General features: G+C 49.2%; 1 protein-coding gene across 8 annotated transcripts in view; it reads left to right on the top strand.

The window, feature by feature from the left end:
• The first annotated feature begins 340 nt into the window (after positions 1–340).
• LOC121433402 (histone deacetylase 4) overlaps positions 341–20,651 on the top strand; it is a 257,632-nt gene continuing 237,321 nt past the window's right edge. For 7 of the 8 annotated variants that reach the window (XM_041631771.1, XM_041631765.1, XM_041631768.1 and 4 more), the window contains exon 1: positions 913–1,204. The gene's annotated coding sequence lies outside the window, so the exon portion shown is untranslated. Of the gene's footprint in view, positions 463–912; positions 1,205–20,651 lie in introns of those variants that run through there. The other variant, XM_041631766.1, reaches the window with a different exon arrangement.

Raw genomic sequence — 20,651 nt, forward strand, 5'->3', positions numbered from 1 at the left:
GACCCAAGGGCGCCAGAAACTGTAGCCTTTCACGCCCCTCAACTGTGAACGCCAATCATAGGTGCTTGGCCCTGGCCTAGTGGACAGACGCCCAGCGATGTCGCCAGCTACAGCCTTGCGGCTGTGAACCCGCTGCCGGCAAACAGGGACGCTGTGACGGCGACCCCGGGCCTACATCCCCAGTTCCCACGGCCGCGCTCAAAGCCCGAGTGCCAGAGCCGCACCCCCGAACGGCGCGCCCGCCGCGGGGCAGGGCGGGGCCCGGCGCGCCTGCGCACTCCCCCAGGCTTGGCGTCTCCGGCACGCAGCCCACGTGACCTGTGCCTTGCCCAAGATGGAGGTTGTAACCAGGCCTGGCCGGGCCCCCGCCTCAGTTCGCGCCCCTCTGCGCCCCCTTGGAGCATGAGACAGGAACTCATGCACACCGTTTTGACCCAGGCAGCGCCGCGGGCTGCCGAGCAGGTCTGGCTAAAACTTCCAGTCAGTGCCCGCCCCAGCTCCCTGCTCTTTCTCCAGAGCGAAGCTCCCATCGCTGGCGCCTACAAATCCTCAGTACGCCCCGCTCGCAAGGATTGACAAACCCGGAAGCCAATGGGGTTTTGAATTTTTGCAAGAGGGCGGGCAGAGGCGGAGCCTCTTTGTAGTGCCCGCGGAGTGGGGCCGGCTGTTGGGCTACTGTGGGGCGGGCTTAGGACTCGCAGGCTAATGGGAGGGCAGCTGAGCGCTCGGAGGCGGAGCCGAGCCGTAATTGACGCTTTCTTCATTAGAAACCAGGCAGGGGGCGGGGCCCGCGGGGGGGAGGTGACGCAAGGCCGTTGAAGCCAATGGCTGACGGGCCGCCGGCGGGAGGGGCGGGGCCGGAGTGCCTGACGGGCGTAGGGCGCGGCCTATCCCAGCGCGGCTCTGCGCTCGAGGGGGAGCAGCATCATGGTTCAACGTGGGTCAATTTTTTGTGAATGAGGAGGGGAGGTTGTGGGGCCGCCGCCGCGGAGCACCATCCCCGCCGCCGCCGCCCGAGCCCGAGCCCGCGCGCCTGCTCGCGCCGCCGCCGTCGCCGCGCCGCCTCACGCCCGGCCCCCTCAACGCGGCTGGGCTGCTGTCGCCGTCGCCGCCCGAGCCCGCCCGCCCGCCGGCGGCGGCGCAGGCTGAGGAGATGCGGCTCGGAGCGCCCGAGCAGGGCTAGACGCGGCCCGCCGCCGCCGCGGTAAGCCACCGGCCGTCATTGTCCGCGCCGCCCGATCGCTGGCGGCAGGTGGACGCCCGGCCCCACCGAGGCCTCGGGGCCCTGCGCCGCGGGCTGGCGGGCGGGAGAGCGGCCTGCGCCGGCGGGCGGGCAGGTGGGCGCGCGGGGGCGGGGGCCGGGGCGTTTATGTAACTTTGTCAGCCTGTGAGTTTGCAGAAAACGCCCCTCGGCGACGGCTGGCGGCGGGGTGGGGGCCGCGGCTGGGCCCGGACCGCCGCTGGGCTGGCGAGGAGCTGCGCGAGCCCGGGAGGCGACCCGGTGTCCACCCTGAGCGAGGGTTCTAAAGGCACGGCTGTAGCCCACACCGCGGGAGTCGGTCGGAAAGGCCGGGTGTGGAGCCCGTGTTCTCCTTTAATGCACACCGAAAATTTGTTAATAACTTGCAGCCGCTGATAGCAGTGTTTTGGTTATTGCATGCTGTAAATTGACCTGCTGTGACACGATTTTCAAATAAAGCGTCGCAGAAATTAAACTTAAGTTATTTTAGAACTAATGACTTTCTTAACTAAATCCTAATTGCATTACTGTAGAGACCTACCTAATTGCTTTCCGAGAGCCACTCCGCCTGCCCGGGGAGGGAGGAAAGGCCTGTGTAGTCACTTTGCCTCCCTGCTTTTCTCTGCTCAGGCTTTTCTGCCTGTCCCCGCAAACCACCTAAGCATTTAAGGCCTCAGAGTATTAACGTGTAAACAGCCCCGCCGCACTTTGGGGCTAGGGGGATGCTGGCGGCTTGCACCTTGACCTGGTTTCGCTTTTTCCTCCATGATATGATCGTGGTTGCCGGGAGTTTTAATTGCTTCTGATAATTCCGTGCATTATTTCAGGACCGGTCTGATGAAAGCTAGTGTGGTGTGGTTTCAGAATCCAGTCAGAAAGGTGGTGGGGATAGTGCTTGGGGAGAGGCAGGGAGGTTGAATTAAGAAAACTCAGCTGCTTGTACACAAATATACACTATAGCAGTTACAAGGCAGCAAAAGTTATTGCAGAATTTTGCAGTCTCTATGGCAACACAATTACTCCATTATAATTGGAAATGCAAAATGCCACCCAGTTAGAAGTTCATCAGAATGGAGTTTTGGATATCAAAAATATGTGAGATTTAGTTAAAAATTCCTTTTTTCCCAGGTAGCTTCTGCAGCTCTAGTCTAGGTTCAGTTGTCTATTTTTAAGACCCATCCGCTTTCCCAGATCTGCCACTCCTCGGGATCTGTGGCATCTTTCCCCAGAAGAACTCCCCATTTGTGTGGGAGGGAAGTATTTTCATGCCTTTAAAAACACACACCCGACACACTGTAAGACTTCTATGGTTTTCTGTGTTCTGGCTTTTCTTTTAAAGATCAAATGCCTTCCTAAAGAGCAGTAATCACCCAGAAGAGACTGGGTTTGCTAGAAGGCAGAGAGAGGTAACACTGCCCCCTTTAGGGGTCTGCCGTCTGCTTATAGGGGAGATGGGAGCGTTGTGGGGGAGGAAAAGGACTGTGGACTACAAGCAAGCCTGGAAGGCCTAGGGACCAAAGACAGATGTGACCAAAGCAGCCCTAGCCGGAATGTTCTGTGGTTAGCAGTATCAGAGAGCCGTGCAACATAAAACGCCCCTGAATGGCACCTCAGAAGCCTAGGGGCTACTGCTGCACAAGGTGGGCGAGATGACATGGCACTCTGTCTTCGTGGGTCTCCCGGCACCCAGCTTGGCTTCGGTTTCAAATCTGTGTTAGGAGGATGCCCCTCTTGATGTTTACCAGAAGAGCTGTAGTGCTGGAAGTTTCCACACATCGTGGGGCTGCTGCAGCTTAATTTCGTTATAACTCTTTCCTTTTAACTGCTGCATATTTTTGCCCAGTAATCGACTTCCATTTTCCAGCCTCATTGTGAGGTTTCAATGCAGCATGAATGGCTTTGAATTCCAATCCTTTGATGTTGGGGGTGGCACCGAAGGAAAGGCGACTTTGTGCCGTCCTAATTGCCAGAGCAGAAGAAAATTTCATCACTCCCGTCGAGCTCGTCCATGCCATTTTCTATTGAAAACGGATGGTTTTTCAGAACTCTGAGGCTGCCATAAGTAATACATTAATACCTGATGTAGGGAGCCAGGGAGATGCAGAAATGAGAGACACCTGCTGCTGCTGCTTGAAGATTGGGGTGGGGGCCTCAGTCCATAGATTTGGTTGTCTCTGAGGCTCGGGGGTGACTGTGTAGACTTCAGAGGGTGAAGCCAAAGTTGAATCCATGTCCCATTAGTTGTAACCCATTCTATTCTGGGGTAGGGGCCCCAAAGAGATTTTTGGTTCTCCAGTGACCTACTGTTCAGCCAACTCTGGGCATTAAGTGTGACCCTGACCTTTGAGGTTCATGGCAGATGACCGAGGGGCAGAGTCAGAAGTGCTGCTGCATTGGAGCAGACCCTGCTCCATGACTACAGAACTCAACTGAGCTGAGATCGGCTGTGTTCTGTCATGAGGTCCGTTGTTTGCTCATGGGCTCATGTGAATGCGCAGTATAGGCTTTGTCTAGGGTGGAATGTGGGCTGGCATCTGCAGCTGCTCTTGGCTTTGCTGCTGCCCTTGCCTCTCTGACATGTCTCCTTACTTCCTGGAAGGCCATACCAGGTCCACACAGATGGCCTCCACTGGAACCCTCCATGTAACTGAACTAGGTTAGAATTCTGGAAGTTCCCGAGCAGATGTCCTCTCTGGATCAGGGAGATTACACAAATTAGTAGCTAGTGTTTCATGAGCACGCGGTCAGGGCCATGGGCCATTCTTGGAGCACTTTCCAGTTTCCTTTATTGCTCCCATAGCTACAAGAGATGGGTGATGCTACACATCCTTTGATAGAAGGGATGTGTGAGAGGAGTGGCAGCCTTGCGTCCCAAAGGCTGAGTCCTTCTTTGCCTCTGCTTGAGGGCCAGAAAGATCTCGGTGTGGAAGGTCAGTGCTGTTGTTTGGACAGCAAGCACAGCTAGCTACCTTGAGAAGATAATTTGGAATACCTCTCCAGTGTAGTGTTGGGTTGTGTGTCCTTGCAGCTGTCACGGTTCTCTGGGTGTCATCTGTGTCAGGGAAGTAACGCTGATGTTCTCATGCTGTCTTACATTGTGTCTTCTGTGTATGATTTTGGGCCAAGGGTAGCATTGAAAGGCTCTGGGTTCCATCCATAGCATTGCAGAAATTGAAAACAGAACAGTCCAATTGGGTTAGCCAGTGGTTTCTACATCCTGTTCCTTGCTTGGGTCTCTTGAGGTCCGAGGCTGTCTGGGAGCAGGTGGTGGCAGCAGAAAACGGCCTGTGGTCTGTGTCCATCTTTAAACAGAATTGCTTAGTGTTCACTAGTAGTCTGTCAGTTCCATGGGAAATTTTTATTGGAAGCATGCATTTGAGGATCACAAACTGAAAAACTACTTCATTTAAATGTTCTTATCCTAAAAGCAAGATAGAGCTTTAAGAGATAATATTTGCAGATTTAACAGTAAGAAAAAAGTCTCTGGTGAAAGATTCCATAACCAAGATTCAGAAACAAGAGAAAGATACACAATCTATTTGGTCTTTATGAGATTAATGGCCAGTATGTAAAGAGCTTTTGCAAACTAACAATAAAAGGATGAGCTTCCCTGTTACAAGATTAGGAAGGAATGCAAGTAGGCAGATCGCAGCTAAGAAGAAAAGACTGAGCTTAGCTAATAACCCAGTGTACAGAAGATTCCATCTGTGCCCTTTGTATTAGTTCATTTGATAATAGCACCCAGAGTTGTGATAAGGATTCCTGTCCTATGTAAATTATATGTAACAATTGCTTAGACTGGGGCTTAGGCCCTTTTAAGTAGAATGTAAGCACTAGGTATTACACATATTTGTTTTGTAGTGAGAGCAATATATACTGTCATGTAAAATGTTTAATTGTTCTCCAGGAAAGTATCAAAATGTGAATGGCCATTCATTCAAGTGGCAATTCTGTAGCTTAGAATTTATTCTGATGAAAGACTGTAATAAGCACATTATACCCAGGTACATGCGGGGCATGGACTGTGCCATTTAAGTAGTTAAGCTCTGTGAGTACCCTTGTTGCTCCAGAGGGATGCGAGGGGGGATTCTGCCTGTGTATAGCAGGCAGGAAGGCAGGCAGGCATTTGGCCCAGAGCAGTCTGCAGACTGGCCTTCTGGTTTTAAGAGTCTCCAAGGTGATACTGTTGGCCATTGGGATATCAGGAAAATGGGGCATAAGAGACTTTCATTGTGTTTATATGTGTTGGTGTTAGTTATACATTTTTGCTTATAAAAAATGTAAAGTGGTGCAGTAGTTGTATTAAAACAGTTGTTAGTGCTCTATTTCTTTTTCTTTTCTCTTTTTTAAAGGAGAATAACCAGGTCCTTGGGAAGCTGGTAGATAGACTTAGCATTAGAAGAATCTGAGATTGTTGCTCTGAATCACTCTTAAGCTCTCCAAGGTGGAGCTGACCTCCTGGGTCTGCTCTGCTCCTGTGCAGTCCATGCTGCAGGCTGTTTCTAATGGACCTATGAAAGCAGGTTTCTACCTAACTCTCCATGCAGGAACTCCTCTCAAGGTTTCTCTGGAGGACCCAGAAAGCCTGTGGGTCCTTGCCTCTGGTTTCCTGACCTTCACTCATGGTGTTTCTCCCATTGCTGAGCTTTCACTGTGCTTGCTCTGCTTCCTCGCTTCTGAGAGGTCGTCTTTGGTCTGGGCCTTTGCACAAACTGTTCCTGTTGCCTCTGTCTTGAGTTCATGTCTTCGCTTCAGTCTTCTATTCAACTTAGTTTAAAGGCCTTCTTGCTTTTTCCTCATGTTATCCAGTTGTGCAATTTCAATAGCTTATGGTGGCATTAGTTGTTTAATGTCATCTCTTGCTGGCTGAAGACTTGAAGGAGTCAAAAGGCAAGAGTGCTTCATACTTGCTTTGTGCCTGGTCTATGGGCAGCTCAGGTACCTGATGAACGCATGTGCAGTGCAGTGCAGGAATTGGATGCAGAGCTGGGTGAGGATGTACACCCAGTCCGTTGCCCCTGTGCTGTCTGCTTATGTTCTGGAATTGCCTGTTCTCTAGCCGCCACCCCCTCCCCCCCAAGCATCTGGGAACTTCTTGCTCCTGATTTTGGAGATTACACGCTGTTAAGTAGATCCATAAATACAAGTGAAGTGGGTTCTGTGATGTAGCAAGGAGTGAGAGGCAGAAAGGACTTACACACAGCTGCCAAGTAGCAAATGGGCCATTGTGCTTGGCCAGGGCAAATGCTCCCAGCTTGTCCCATGGGTGGGTGGTGGGGGCTGGCTGTGGTATTCAAGGTGGCAAGCTGCTGCTCCTGTTAAAGGCATTTTCCCTGTTTGTTTTAATTTGGAATTAATAACATTACTTAGTTATTTCCTATTTAACCTCATAATTTTAACATGATCCCTTAATATGGTTGCATACATAAACATTTTAGAGTCTGTTCTGTTTAAAACTGCATGTTGAGCTTTGTTAGTTTACTGTTGTCTGTGAAGTATTCCATCTCTGTGAGTCAAGAGCTTTTGTTGGATTGATGTTTAAACTTGAGACAATAAATCATCTATGGCTTGAAAGCCTGTAGCAGTATTCCTAGTGGGAGTGCTGTCCCAGTGGTGAGGGAATGGTGACTCCCTCATTGGCCTTACGGGCTGCTTTTTTGCTAGAGTAGTTCTTTTTGAAACAGAAGTTTTTATGCTTCTCTTATCCTTGATCTCTGGTGCTGAAGAAGGTCCTGAATATTTCTGATGGATCTGCAGTTGTTTTCTAAGTATTCATTCTGCTCACAATGTGTCCAGGTTATCGTTTCAAACTAGACTTGGGTGATGGGACTCCGTTGAACATCTGTGTTGTGGCTGGCACAGAGGCCTGGAGCATCCCAAACCTCCTCCCTACCACTGGCCGCCAGAAAGAAACACAGGTGCAGATAGGGACCTAGGAAGAGCAACAGACATACAACAGGTGCTTAAGGTTACCATTCCAAGAACCAGGGTTGTGTGAAGCATGAAGAGGGGAGTCTGAGAGGGCTCCTTGTGGCTGGGGTGGTAAGAGGCCTGAGCAAGTTGAGTGGGTAGGAGCATTTGTCTGAGAGTAAGTAGGTGTGGTCTTTTTGAGTCAGCCATAGTGGTGGGACTGCATCAGGGTGGGAAGGCCCTCATGGTGGAATGATGGCCCAGCTTCAGGGATTGCATAGCTGGAGTGTGTAAGCAGAGAAGAGCTGGGTATTCTTGTACTGGCTGCAGGGAGCTCGTCCTTGTGAAGGACTGCTGTGCCTTGCAGTGCAGTCATCTGGTGTCTAATGTGGCTGCATTCCTTGATTCTGTTTCTTATGCCTATGCCTGGCTTTGCTGCTGCTGTGCCTTACCTCTCTGACTGTGTTGAGACACATCTTCGAGGCTCCCAGGTTGCTCGTGGCTGGGATCTCTGCTGAGTATGTGTTAGGACTAGGGTTTGAGCACCATCATGAAGGGCCCCCCTGTGCCAAGCTTTTGGGTCACACTACTCTGAAGCTGGAGCTGCAGACCAAGGGGGAGGGGACAGGGCTCAGTCTGTCTTTCAAGTATGCTGCTGAGAGCTTCCTCTATGGCCCACCCAGAACCTCTTAGAGAAGAAGCTTATTTAGGTCAGATGCTTGCTGGGAGCCAGTGGAGGACAACCTCTCACCTTGACATCAGTGTCTGCAGCAAAGCCATTGCTTGTTGGCTCATGTCATTGCAGTAGTGTGGCAGCTAGCAGGTCAGCAGTGTGTGGCAGGACACACAGTCTCTGCTCTTTATTGCCTAGGGGGCACCCTTTAAAGCTTGCTCACCTCCGAACTCATGCTAGAGCCCTGTGATCCACTAGGTGAGGTTTGGGATGTGGCCTCCTGGGCAGGAGGTACAGGTTGGCCAGTTAGGTCTAAGGTGCCCTTGGACTTTAAAGAGCTTAGGAAGTAGTTGGTAAATGCCACAGTGGGTGAGGCCCCTTTTGCTATGGTATTTCTGTGAAGTCCATACTAGATAGGACTGGCGTTGGTGATCTCTGTCCCCTTTCTGTTGGATACTCCTGTGCAGCTCCTGTGTTATACTTCCCTTGCCTCTCTGAGCTGGGGGGACACATCCAGGGCTGCTGAGTTCCCAACTTTTGCTTTTGCGGTGAGTTCCTTTTCCATAGCAGGTTATATTGCCTTTCATTTTTACTGCCCTGGTCATTTTGCAATAGCTCCAGTGTCTCTTGCAGTTGTCAGCTGAAGTGGCAGCTGACCTGAAAGTTCTGTGCTTTGGTACCTATTGAAGTCCCCAGGCAGCAGGGCTGGCTCTTTTCTTCAGCAGCTGGCATAGAGCAAACCACAGTGCTGAGGCTCGTAGAAGAGCATGTTGGTTTTTAGAGTTAGTCAATAGTCTTTCCTAAATAACCACATTTCCTATACCAGGATAGACTGTGATCATCATTTGGGTGTGCTTTGGTGACAGATTTTCAGAATCTAAGTGGGGATATAACTAGATGAGCAAAGAGGCCAACAATGGGATTTTACTTATCTGAGGTGCATTGTCTTCTGGCTCCTTGGGTGGGCTCATTACAGGTGTGGGATGTATGCGTGGCTCTGTTCATGGTGGTGCCATTGCCTGTGGGCTAGGATAGTGGTTTTGACGCTGACTTTCCACAGCTCTTGGCTGTTGGAGACAGCTTGAGTGTTGAGTCAAACCTGAGTTGAACTCCCCAGCTTAGCCTTTATGACTTCCTTGTCTGGATGGCCTTTGTGCATCTCATGCCATCTGTAGGATGGAGGGAGAGGAGACCCGTTGGAGGTTCTAGACAAGTGAGCACTCTTAAGGACTGGCCTTCATTTCCCTGTCTTTTTTCTCTTTCCTCCACCTTATGCTGCTCCTTATCCTCTTTACTTGAAGGCCTCTGGTAGGAATAGTGGGAAGGGCAGAACATGTCATCTGCAGGGATGTTGTTGGCCTTTGATGCAACTGCAGGACTTTCTGAGGCCTGTGTTAGCTTAGGGTATCTCTGCAACTGCCAGAATTGTGGTTGGGAGTCCTCTCAGCAGGGTCATTTAGGAGCAAGAATTTCTCCGCCTTTTGTCTTTGCAGGGGCTGTTTTGTAGCTTGTGGATACCAAGGACTTGAGGGCTCAAGATAGTTGCTTTTGGAATGCTGTGAGCCCCTCAGGGCACTACTCTGTGTATTACAGTCCCTACCTGCAGGCAGGGCCTGGCCTATGATTGTAATTGTTTTGCCACTGAATCTGCGCAGCTCTTTTGTGTGATGTGTACCTGGCCAGTGGTGCTGTCCTGTCCCCCCCGAGGGGCTGTGGAAGTGGCCTGATGACCTTTTTATGATAGATCTCTATTGTCAGTACACTACCTGGTATTGTGGAAAAGAACTGCTTTGTGGTCCTGAGCCACAAGTGCAGTTACTAAGGGTTTCCCTGTTCCTGCAACTGGGCGGTTTCCACCCTCCTCTTCACTGTTCCCCCTCGATATGAGCAAGAATCACTGTCATCCTAGGCAAGCTAACAGTGACTAGAGGGACACTTCATGACAACATGCTCAGGATATGGGTGCTATAGGCATGTAACAGCATCTGGTGGCACAGCAGGGGACAGAGACACTGTGTAGGGCAAGAAGGACTGAGGAAAAGGCCATGGTCACTCTCCATGGGATTGCTGTGGCCAGCAGCATACACTCTGGAAGAAAGCCCCTGAGGAGTGGAGGTGTATAGAATAGGGGACCAGGTGATGTCCCTCTGAGATGACTGAAAAGGCAGCAAGCATATAATGGCTCTGAATGTCAAACAGATCTTTCTGGTGTTAGCTTTCTCAGGTAGGGTCTCTTTGCACAATTCATCACTCACTTTGGAAATTGTCTGGCCCACTTTCCAAAGTACAGATGAAGGAAGTTTCCAGCTGGGCGGGAGCTGTCTCCTCTACAATGTATTAAGGATTCCTCCCCCTATCCCCCTTGCACTTGATCTTAGAAAAGTCAGCTTCATGGGTGACAGGGCCCTGCTAAGTGTCCCAGAAGTCCTTCACTGCTTGCACTTCAGAGAGAAATGTCTTTGCCTCAGCAGAGTCTTGAGTTCATGCTGGTTGGTCTGGCTTTGGTCTTACAACATCTCTGAGTCAGGCACTGCCATGAGAACCACAGACTGCACTGTGTGGCTCAGCCTACATGCTGGTGCTGGGCTCGCCTCTTCCGGAAACTGACTAGAACATCAGCCTCCGCCTATGGAAATGGCTGCTGTCTAGAGTGAGGGAATGGGAAGGGATACTGAGGAGGGTGTCGGTTGCTAGGTTGTTGGAGCTCCTGGATCTTCCTTAGGCTCTGCACCAGTTCTGGAGCAGTCCTTGAGTGAGCTCGGGCTCATAGCACAAGCCATGTTGTACACTTTGCAGACCTGAATCTCATGTGATCCTCTCTGAGGGAAGAACGATCTACTTAGGAGGTGGAGTGTGCTCAGTAGGGTCAGCTGGAGGGCCTGGGTGGGATTCTCCAGTGTCGTGTGCACATTTCTGTCATAGCGTCTTGCAGAGACAGGGTCGTGCTTTATTCACCTCCAGTGGCTAACTGGGGAATACAGATGACCTCAGAGAGGGACTGCGTACCTCCACATGGGTCCTATGGTGGCACCAGGTGGAAAGAGATTATGTTGTAGAGACTGGTTGTAGTAGAGACTGGTTGTAGTCCAGTGAGGTGAGTGTTCATGGCTGGGGTTCTAAGTAAACAGAAGGGTGGACGGCAGACCAGAGTGCCAGTAGCTGGGCTGCACAGAAGCACAGAGAGTAGGACATCCAGACCTACTAGCCAGCTTCTCTCTGTGGCTGGCCCTGGTCCTTATGGCTGTTAGATGCCTGAGGATACTTCTGCCACAAGGAGGGAGGAGTGGGCAGGCGCCGAGTGTCTCCTGAGAAGACAGTACAAATATAGCTCAGGCCCAGGCAGTGACCATGCTATACCCTTTCCTGTGTGCTAGTGAGGTTTTGGAAGGAATATACTTTGGAATTGGACCGAGGGGCTTCAGAGCCTGGGCTTTATGGTCCTCCAGCAGGCCACAGGTCAACTGTTCGGCCTTTTGGCCCCAGTCTTCATTTACAGCATGGACAAGAGAATTTCTGTCTCTGAATATTTTGTTATTAGGCATAATGCAGAGGTTGGAATCCTAGCCCCTAACCGTACACCAGCATGAGAGGAATTAGCCTCGCTGCTTTCTGAGGCTCACATGCGTGGGGCCAGCTATATCTTCCTTTGCTTCTTTAGTGTCTAGCATGGACCAGGCCCGGTGCTATCATTGTATATGGTCTCTATGCACCATAACTTGGATGCTTTTGCTTCTTGTCTAACACTGAAGAAGCTGATGTTCCTAGTTTGGCAAGTTCCATGGTGAGAGCCATGGTTTCAAATTGGCAGCTGCTCTGAGAGCCTGTGCCTTTTTTGCCTTCATATTAGTTGGGGTACACATGGAATAGTGCCTCAGTTGGAAGAGCACCCACTGAGTCTTGGGTGGCTATGTGTGGTTAGGGGCTTAGACTTTGAGAAACATGCCAGTGTGCATCTGGCATGGTTGTGTATGAGCTATTCTCTTGGCATTTGCCTGGCCTCTCCTGTTTTCTTGTCTGTACAACCAGAGTGGTGGGACCTTGCCATGGCTATGTTGTGTAAGGATCAAGTATCACATCCCTGGCAGCAGGCACAGGCTAGCCACAGATACGTGTGTGGAGGGAGGCAACAGCTGTTTTAGCCTTGGTATGCTATGCCTAGTGTAGAGAGTATTCTGACCAGAGCGGCGCCTGCACACCCTTCACAGATTTCCTGACATAGGAGGCAGGGTGGAAGATTCTCTTAGAGGCCGTGTTGGTGGCCTATGTACCTGGGCAAAGGACACTGAAGACCTATACCATGGGTGGCAGGACTCAGGACAGAAAATGGCCTTGTGGAACAGGCTGGGGAATGTTCTGGCTACTGGTTGATATTGTACAGGGCTTGGCAATTGCTTTGGCAGGTGACCTTGTTTATGCCATTGGTTAGCTACACTCCCATTTCTCTTTCTTCAGCCCTGCTTTAGCTCTGTGAATGCAACCCCTAATCCCATGCATGTACATAGATATGTGCACACACGCATGCTTGTAAGCATATGCATATGTACATAGAGCCCGTATCCACCGTGAATTTAGATTTCTCTCATAGATTCCTGGTGGGTGAGGGTCAGCCAGTGCTCAGTTTTCCTCACCATCACTCACTGAGGAACTGAAGACTTGGGGACACTGTGCTTGTGGTGGTGGTTAGGGTGATGAGCTCCTTACTTAGGGAGTATGGTCCTTACCCAATTCTTCCTCTGCATGGAAATGCTGGGCCTTAATCTTAAGAGCTAAGAATGCTGAGCAGTCCTCTCCAGGGCAGAAGTCCTAAGTGTCATCTCATTAAATACCCTTGAGTGGGCCAGGCTTTGGGCGGATAAGGCCTTGGTTTTTAGGCTTCAGAGGCCAGGACTTACACTTAAATTTAGTGCTGACCTCTTTCCTTAGGGCATTCCTCTTAGTTTTTCAGGTATAACTGTGGCCTCAGTCTTTGCCAGGATAACCCTGGAGTATGTCAGAGGATGCTTCTGTCCTGAGGACTCCACTCTCCATCTTTTTGTGGCTCCATATTGTTCATTTGGATGTTCTTGGAATCATCCAGGGCACCAGACTTTGTCCCTACTTGGCTTGCCAGTTCTGGTGTCCATGGAAATTTACCTTATTCATACTCTTCCTTGGAAGTTAACCTCAAAGTTGTGTTTCATGGGTCATTCTGTGGCCAGGGCCCTGTGACCCAGTCCTGGTGGTCTTGGTATTATTTCTGCTTCTGGTGCAATCTCTTTCCCTGTCAGTACTGATGATCCTTCTTCCTGTTTCAGGGTTGACCCTCTCCTGGCTATGACATTGACTTGTCATGTGATTGCTCCAGGGATGCCTTCCTGGCTTGGACCTGATCTTCCCTCAGACCCTAGCCTCTGGTTTTTCTACTTGTTACCTGTTCTCATCTTTTCCCCCTCACGCCCGGTCATGCCATTGTCCCTCTAATATCTGCCTCATCTTCAGGGTTCTCTTGGCTTGATTCAGCCCCCTTAAGCAGGTTCCTTCCTATATCCTTCCTCAGTGGACACATTGCCTTGGCCCTGTTTGGGAAACTCTGGGCTTTTCTGCTCCAGGCCTTTATGAATTCTTGCCTTGGGCTAGTTTGTATTGTTAGGACAGAGCTGCAGGTGATTGCCCTAGTTGTCTCTGATGGCCAGACAGTACACTTCTGACTCTAGTGACACTGTCACAGCCTTGGTACTGACTGTTGTCCTTCTTTCCTCCTGCCCTCTTGGTGAGTTGTGAGGAGTGGTGGTGGAGGCCACGATTATAGGGTCCAAGGCATGCCATGCTACCTCTTCCTGTCCAGGAACCGAAGCAGGTGTGTGCTGCTCTTATACAGCTAAGTCTCATGCCTAGAGTTATTCACAGGCTTGAGGCTGGGAATAGGTTGCCTCTGGGCACCTGTTCTTCATTTTCTTTTGTTTTTTTTTTTTTGTTTTTTTTTGTTTTTTTTTTTCAAGATAGGTTTTCTCTGTGTAGCTCTGGCTGTTCTGGAACTTGTTCTGTAGACCAGGGTGGACTTGAAATCAGATTCATCTGCCTCTGTCTCCCAAGTGCGAGGTTTAAAGGTGTGTTCCAACACATCACTGCCCATCCTACCTTCTCTATATTGAGTTCTCTTGTTATTAAACTGGCAGAAGGTGACCAGAATCCCCTTACATTTGGACCTTGAAGGGCTCCAGAACTGAGTGCGTCCTCCTTTTGAGAGTAGCTGTCCTGCTTGTCCCAGTGTATTGAGAAGAAGAACACTTTCTCTGCCTCCTGGTATGAGGGAGGCTAGGAGGCAGCAAAGTTCAACTAAGACGTGTGCATGGTTAGTGCTGGAGAGAGGGGTGGGGAGTGTTTGGACCCTAGTCATGTGAGTCCTGATTCCTGAGAGAATCATCAGAAGAACAGGGCATACCCCGTGAAAATCAGTCTTGGGTCCTTGTGTATACACATATGTGTGTGTGTGTGTGTGTGTGTGTGTGTATGTATGTGTGTGTGTGTGTGTGTGTGTGTGCGCGCGCGCCGTGTAGTATTTGTTTTCTCCCTCCTCTGGGCTTACTTGTATTCTTGCACTGGCCCCTACCCACATCAGTGTGGTAACCTGGAAGACGTATAAGGAGACATTTCTTGTCGGTATGTCCTTGACCTGTGGATTCATGAATGTGGAAGTTTATCTTAAACTGCTAAAACCTCATCCTTGGCCAGACGTGGTAGTGTATGCATGCCTTAATTCCAGGACTCTGGAGACAGAAGTAGGCAGATCTCTGAGTTTGGGGACAGCCTGGTCTACAAAGTGAGCTCCAGGATGGCTAGGAGAGTTACACAGAGAAACCCTGTCTTGGAAAACAAAAACAAAATTACTCTAGGCCATATTTAATACAGTGAACATTTTAGGGCTAAAAGCAGAAGGCCCTGGGAGTGTACTTCACAGCCAGTATGTATGTGGTAAAGCAGCCAGACCCATCTTAGCAGTCAGTCCTTGCTCCTTTGGAGGAAGGGCAGTTCCTTTTTATTGAAGGCTCCCTCACAGAGAGGGGATAAAAACCTTCCAAATGCCATTTTGCACATATCTGGAGGGGTTATGGATCTTTGGAGCCCACCAGATATCCTGGCCATCTCAGATTAAGAACATGTGGTCTTTTAGACACTAGGTACTTAAAACCTGCCTTGGTCAGTGTGGCTTGGCATGCAACCAGTTCTTAGCAGCCATGGTCAGAGGTGCCCTGGGGTCATTTCTTTCTCCCTATACAGGGTGTTGTTGGAGGAGATAGGACACTGCACGCCGTTACTCAACCACTGCAGAGGCGAGCTGACCAGCTGAGATGCCAGTGTCTGTTGGCTCCTTGAGCGTGTACACAGGTGCATCTGTCTCTCAGCTTCTCTCCCTTGGTTTCTGCTCTTGTCCTTGGCCACAATTGGTGCGACTTACCCAGGGATTAGATTTTTCCGCACACTCTGCAGAATTGTATGGACTTATCAACATCTTCTTTCTTATTCCATTCTGTACCTGTCTGTCTCTTTTCTCTCTCTTGTATGGGTCAGCCTCTAAGTCCTACTATCTGAGAGGAGCATTGTGAGTTGGATGGGGTGGGGTTGTCTTTCATCAGAACAGGGAAGACTGTTTGCCTAGTCCTTCAGTGTATTGGGTTTGGAGATGAACTTTTCTTGGTTGCCCTACCCATGGACCGTGTCCTTGGTGTGTATTTCTCTGAGATTCTTGGAAGGTTCATTTATAAGGTACCCAGTCTTCCCAGATGGTTCCACTTGGTTAAGAGAGGATTCCTCTTACCTGAACATGGTTAGATGAGTTTTCTAGGTCTAACACAATCTCTGCACAGATTCCAGACTCACAGTTTGCTGATATCTTGCTCATACTCTGTGTCGAAGTTTGTGGCTGACAAAGGTCTGTACAAGGCTGCACCTCTTAAGGGAAGAGCAGGGCCAGGCCCCACTAGTGAGGGGCAGTGCTGGACCTACGTGATACGGGATTTTCCTGAGCATTTGGGATGGGGTGGCACAGGAACCAGGTGTCTTCTGGGTACTGGGGAAACCAGAGCAAGATGAGTATGCTGTTAGATAGGTGCCTTTAGCATGGGTATGTTAATCTCAGAGGTACCTTTCATTTGGCCTTAGAGAAAGTAGAAGCTGTCACTTAGGTCGGGCTGTGTCCAGGACGCTCTGGCCCACCTCTCTCTGTTGTGGGGATCTCTGGAGAAGTGGGCAAACCTACATAGAGGGGAGGGCCCTACATCTCTTGGGGTTTACCCTCAGTTTCTGTGAGGTGAACCATCCAGGTTACTACTTGGTAGTCCTCCATTTACATGATCAGAAAGGTATATAATAAGAATTTTGTTTCTGATTGCCTGAGAATTTTTATTAAAGCATTTCTAATATCATTAATATTAAGAGAACTAAATTGAAAGAATAGATCAGCAATACAAATAAGCAGTTACTGTAATTGGGAAAATACTAATGATTTAATTTGCATATGTGGCAGAAGCATTTTTTATGACTGCCTTGATAATAAAAGACAGGCTGAGTAGCACAAATGCAAGCAAATGAAGAAATCCATTAATTCTCCTATTCATTTAAAAAATGGTATTCCCGGCTTTTACAGTGACAGTTTAATAATTAGGGTGCCTAATTTTAATCTGTTCCGTGGGTGCACACCCTGACTAGCTTGGGCAGCCAGCTGCCAGTGGTAGGATTCTGTGCTTGACTGAAAGAGTGCAGGAAGCTGGGGTCCTAATATTGAAGCCACAGTGATATGATACTGTTGGCTATGTGATTTCCATTGCTATGGAGCATGTGAGCCAGTCTTGTTGGAGACTGTGTGGTGACTTGAATCACTCAGGGTTGAGTCTGTTGGAGGGTTCTCTTCCGTAGGTGTTTTTTGATCCATCCTTCCCCAGGAGCCATTTGACAGTGAAGGAGATGGTCTGGGTTGTGATAACAAGCTGTGCTTGTGGTACACCCTCATTCCCACCCTGCCCCTGCCCCTACCACTTAACTCAAATGCTGCCAGTACTGGCCCAGAAAGCCCTGATATGAACACTTCTTGAACATGAGACGCAAAGGACACTACAGTAGTGGAGGGTGGATCAGCTGCACAGTCAGAGAGACTAAACCGCTTGGGGGTAAGTTACACACGTCACTTCTAGTTTGGGGGCGAGGAAATGAAGTCATCTCTCATTTACATATTTTGCATTTGAATGAAGTGTACCTTTATCCTTCCTTTTCTGATCTTTTAATTTTTGTCTCTAAGCTTTGGAAGATGTGTCTAGATTCCCCAGAACTTTGGTTTCTTAGCAGAGCAGACAGATAGTTAGAGATAACAAAGAGGCTTATTTGTGTGGTAATAACTATACAGCATGAAAGGAGACTGCTCACTGTAGTGCGTTTTTAGAGTATGCAAAGCAATGCACTGAGAGTCCTTGGTCTTGCCCTGCAGCTCCCAGGCTGCAGTTTCCATTGCAGTGAGGAAGAAAGGCAGTCAGTAGGTGACATATCACACTGAGTCCATGATTGTTTCCTTCACTATGACATGATATGCTTCTCCCATGTGTGACAGTTCCAGTTTCTGTAAATACATGTACATGTTCTGAAGTTGTGTGTTGTCACCAGTTATTTCACCAGTAGCTGGAATGTGAACACAGCTTCTGTTCTCGGCATCCTGCAGGTGCCAATGAAGGTGCCGTCACTGTTTACTGCTACGCTCTGGGAAGTTTACATCAGTGCCTTTCCTTGTTCTCTGAAGTGGTCTATAAAGGCTAAGTAGAAGAGGACAGGCAGCATGGCTTTGAATGGAGGGGATGTAGAAGTAATGAACCCATATAACCAAGTAACTTGACAATTTATTGGATTTGTGTGTAGCCTTTTAAAATAAAAAAGTGTGAAACTTGACTCTAACCATCTGTAGGTGTACTGTTCAGTAGCATCAATTCACAGTCATAACCAAATGCAGAGTATTCTCAGAATTCAAACTATACATGCTGTTATAGGGTTGAAAGATGAGTGGCTTTTATAAAATGCAGGTTCTTGTTGGTCCCATGGTGAGCTTAAACACTTGCTCAATCCAAAACAAACACAAGATGGGATGAGACCAATGTTTATAAGTATTGTGTGTGTTATACAAGCGGTAGCAAGAATATGTGATATGTAACAGTAGTTTATATTTAGTGGTTAATAATGCGTAGCATTGTCTAATTTGCAAAGTACATTTAGTGTCTACATGGGTGTATGCATGAGTCTGTACCTGTGCAATTGACTAGAGGCCTTTGGGGAACAAGATCCATGAGTCACTGCAGAACTTGGACCTTTTCACCGCTAGTCCTTGCTGACAAGGTCCAAACCTTCAAACCTGATCAGGCTGTCTGCCTTCTTTCTCTACATGAATCAAACTCAGCTGTTGGCCTTGGTGCTCAGGAGTCAAGTTTGAGACTTTGCATTGTCTCTGTCCTGGGTTATGCCCTCCTTTTTCATGCCTGGTTCTGGCCCAGTGGGAATTGGTGTTTCTAGTAGGGGCTGGGACAGTGACTCCTCACCTTACTCCTGACTGAAGCCTGTGGTGATCTGTATTTATTTGTCTTCTCCCTGCAATTACCATGTGGCCTAGACCTGGGGAATTGCTTGTCGTTGTCCAGCATCCTCAGCACCTCTGAGAGGGCCAGATCTCATTCACAGACATTATTGCTCTTTCTCAATGACCTATGATGAGGCAGGTGCTATTAGCTGGTTCCTAGTGTTCTTCAAGTTTCCAATGTGGAGAACTATCACATGGCCCTGGAGATACAAAGTCTGCATCAGGGCTCAGCCCAGTCAAGCTCAGCTCAGCTCGGTCTGGTGCTCTGTAGGGCCTTTTGGGGATGGAACCCAGGTGGTGTGAAGACAGGGTGAGGGTGACGAGTCCATGAGCTGGGAGGGCAGCTAACGCAAGAAGACCATAGACCACATATCCTGGAGCAGGTGATTTGAAGGCTGTGGCACTAGCGCCCCCTCCAAGGTTCAGCTTTCTTAGATAGTAGCAATCACATCTGGAGGACTGTGCTAGGCCTGCCCTGTGCAGAGAAGACTGGAAGAGATGGGCAACTGGTAGCCCTGTAGGCAGGCGGGGCTGATGTTGGGTACTGCCTGCTCAGGTATTTAGCACTCATTTATTAATCACCACCAGCACTACACTGTCATCATGATGAGTTTCTTATTTTCTGGCGGGCAGCCTGCTCATGACCAGAGCTCACATACCTGTACCTGCAGTGGGACCCTAGTATTAGTATTGAGTCCCACTTTTTTCAGACTTGGCCCAACTCTTCTCATGTACTCTTATGCCCTTTCAGTGATAAGTCTCAGTTTTCCTCTCTTCATCCCTGGAGTTTTCTGCCTCCCAGCTTTTGCTCCTCTAATTTGTCTTTAGGAAGGGCAGGCCTCTAAGACTGCCTTTCTACACCTTGCCTGCTTCCACCCAGGAGTTCATTGCTTTTGGCACTTTACACTACATGACTTGCCCTATGGAAGCATGTTGTTCCAAAGATCCCCATGTGTGATCAGTGGGTTGGTACAGGTCATCTTTCCGTGAGAATGGAGGGCTTGGGAGTTGGGTGGAGCTGGAGGTCTGCAAAGTTTGTTTCTGAAAGACCATTTTATCAGAGGCAAATCTTCTCAGAGAGGAGAGTAAGATACACACATACCCTCATTGGAATGAAAGAGGATACTCAAAAGACAAGTATCCTGGGTCCCTAGTGCAGCCTTGGGATAGCTGCTGAGGGCAGGCAGCTCAAGGGCCTGCAGATAACATTAGGAAGTCCTTTGTGCAGGGAGGTAAGGATATAACCCTATAGCTAAGCCTCTCAGTATAGTAGTCTTTTGGCGCTGTCTGGGTATGTGTGTACACCATTCTTGGACAGGTTCTTAGCTTCCTTGCCTCCCAGGCCCCCCATTCCATCTTCTCTTTGTTGGAGGTCATTACTTTATCCCATCTACACACTTGCCTCTTGATGCTCCTTGGTGTTCTGGTTTATTGATTGATTTTTTTTGAGACAGGGTTTCTCTGTAGCTTTGGAACCTGTCCTGGAATTAGCTCTTGTAGACCAGGCTGGCCTTGAATTCACAGAGATCCACCTGCCTCTGCCTCCCAAGTGCTGGGATTAAGGCGTGCGCCACCACTGCCTGGCTCCTTTGGTATTCTGTCCCTGACTGTAGTGTCTGCTGGGTTTTTATCTTCGTCCAGGAGCACAGGTCTTGGCGCTGTCACACACAGCAGTGGCAGTGCTTTTCTGTGGCCAACTCAGGAAAAGGTACAACCACATAGGCACAGCCTAGTCCACGTCTGTGTCTTGACTGCAGGTCAAGAGGGCACTGGCCCACATACGTAGGCTGAGGGAAGAGACGGGATACTGTGCCTTCTCTTCATTCTTTTTGGAGAATGGGAGAGAAAGTGTTTTGCATTTTATAAAACATTCATTTAAAATGAAAGGCTTTGTGATTATGACAGACACCAGGCAGGTGAGGTGGCCTTCGTATGGTGTGTGGAGTCATTGCTATAGCCTCAACACAAGAGGGAGTCAGGTAGCATCATGCCTATGATCTACTGGGTGGATCCTGCTTCTGAACAAGTCTGTGATGCTTCTGATGAATCAGATCTTTCCCTCTGTATGTGACTTCTGCCCTAGCAGGACCCACTGCCAGTTCTGCCCCTTATCAGCTGGTAGTGACAGAATGATGGATATTGGGCTGGTGAAGGTGTGGCCATGTGTGGTTTGTGGGGTCTCCAGGTGGAGACAGAGCAAGAGCTGAGTTGCTCTTCTTTACTCAGGGAGGGGGATACAC

This window comes from Microtus oregoni, unplaced genomic scaffold, assembly GCF_018167655.1.
Source record: "Microtus oregoni isolate MIOR12 unplaced genomic scaffold, Mior012 000038F_ref0000394, whole genome shotgun sequence".
Taxonomy (NCBI): domain Eukaryota; kingdom Metazoa; phylum Chordata; class Mammalia; order Rodentia; family Cricetidae; genus Microtus; species Microtus oregoni.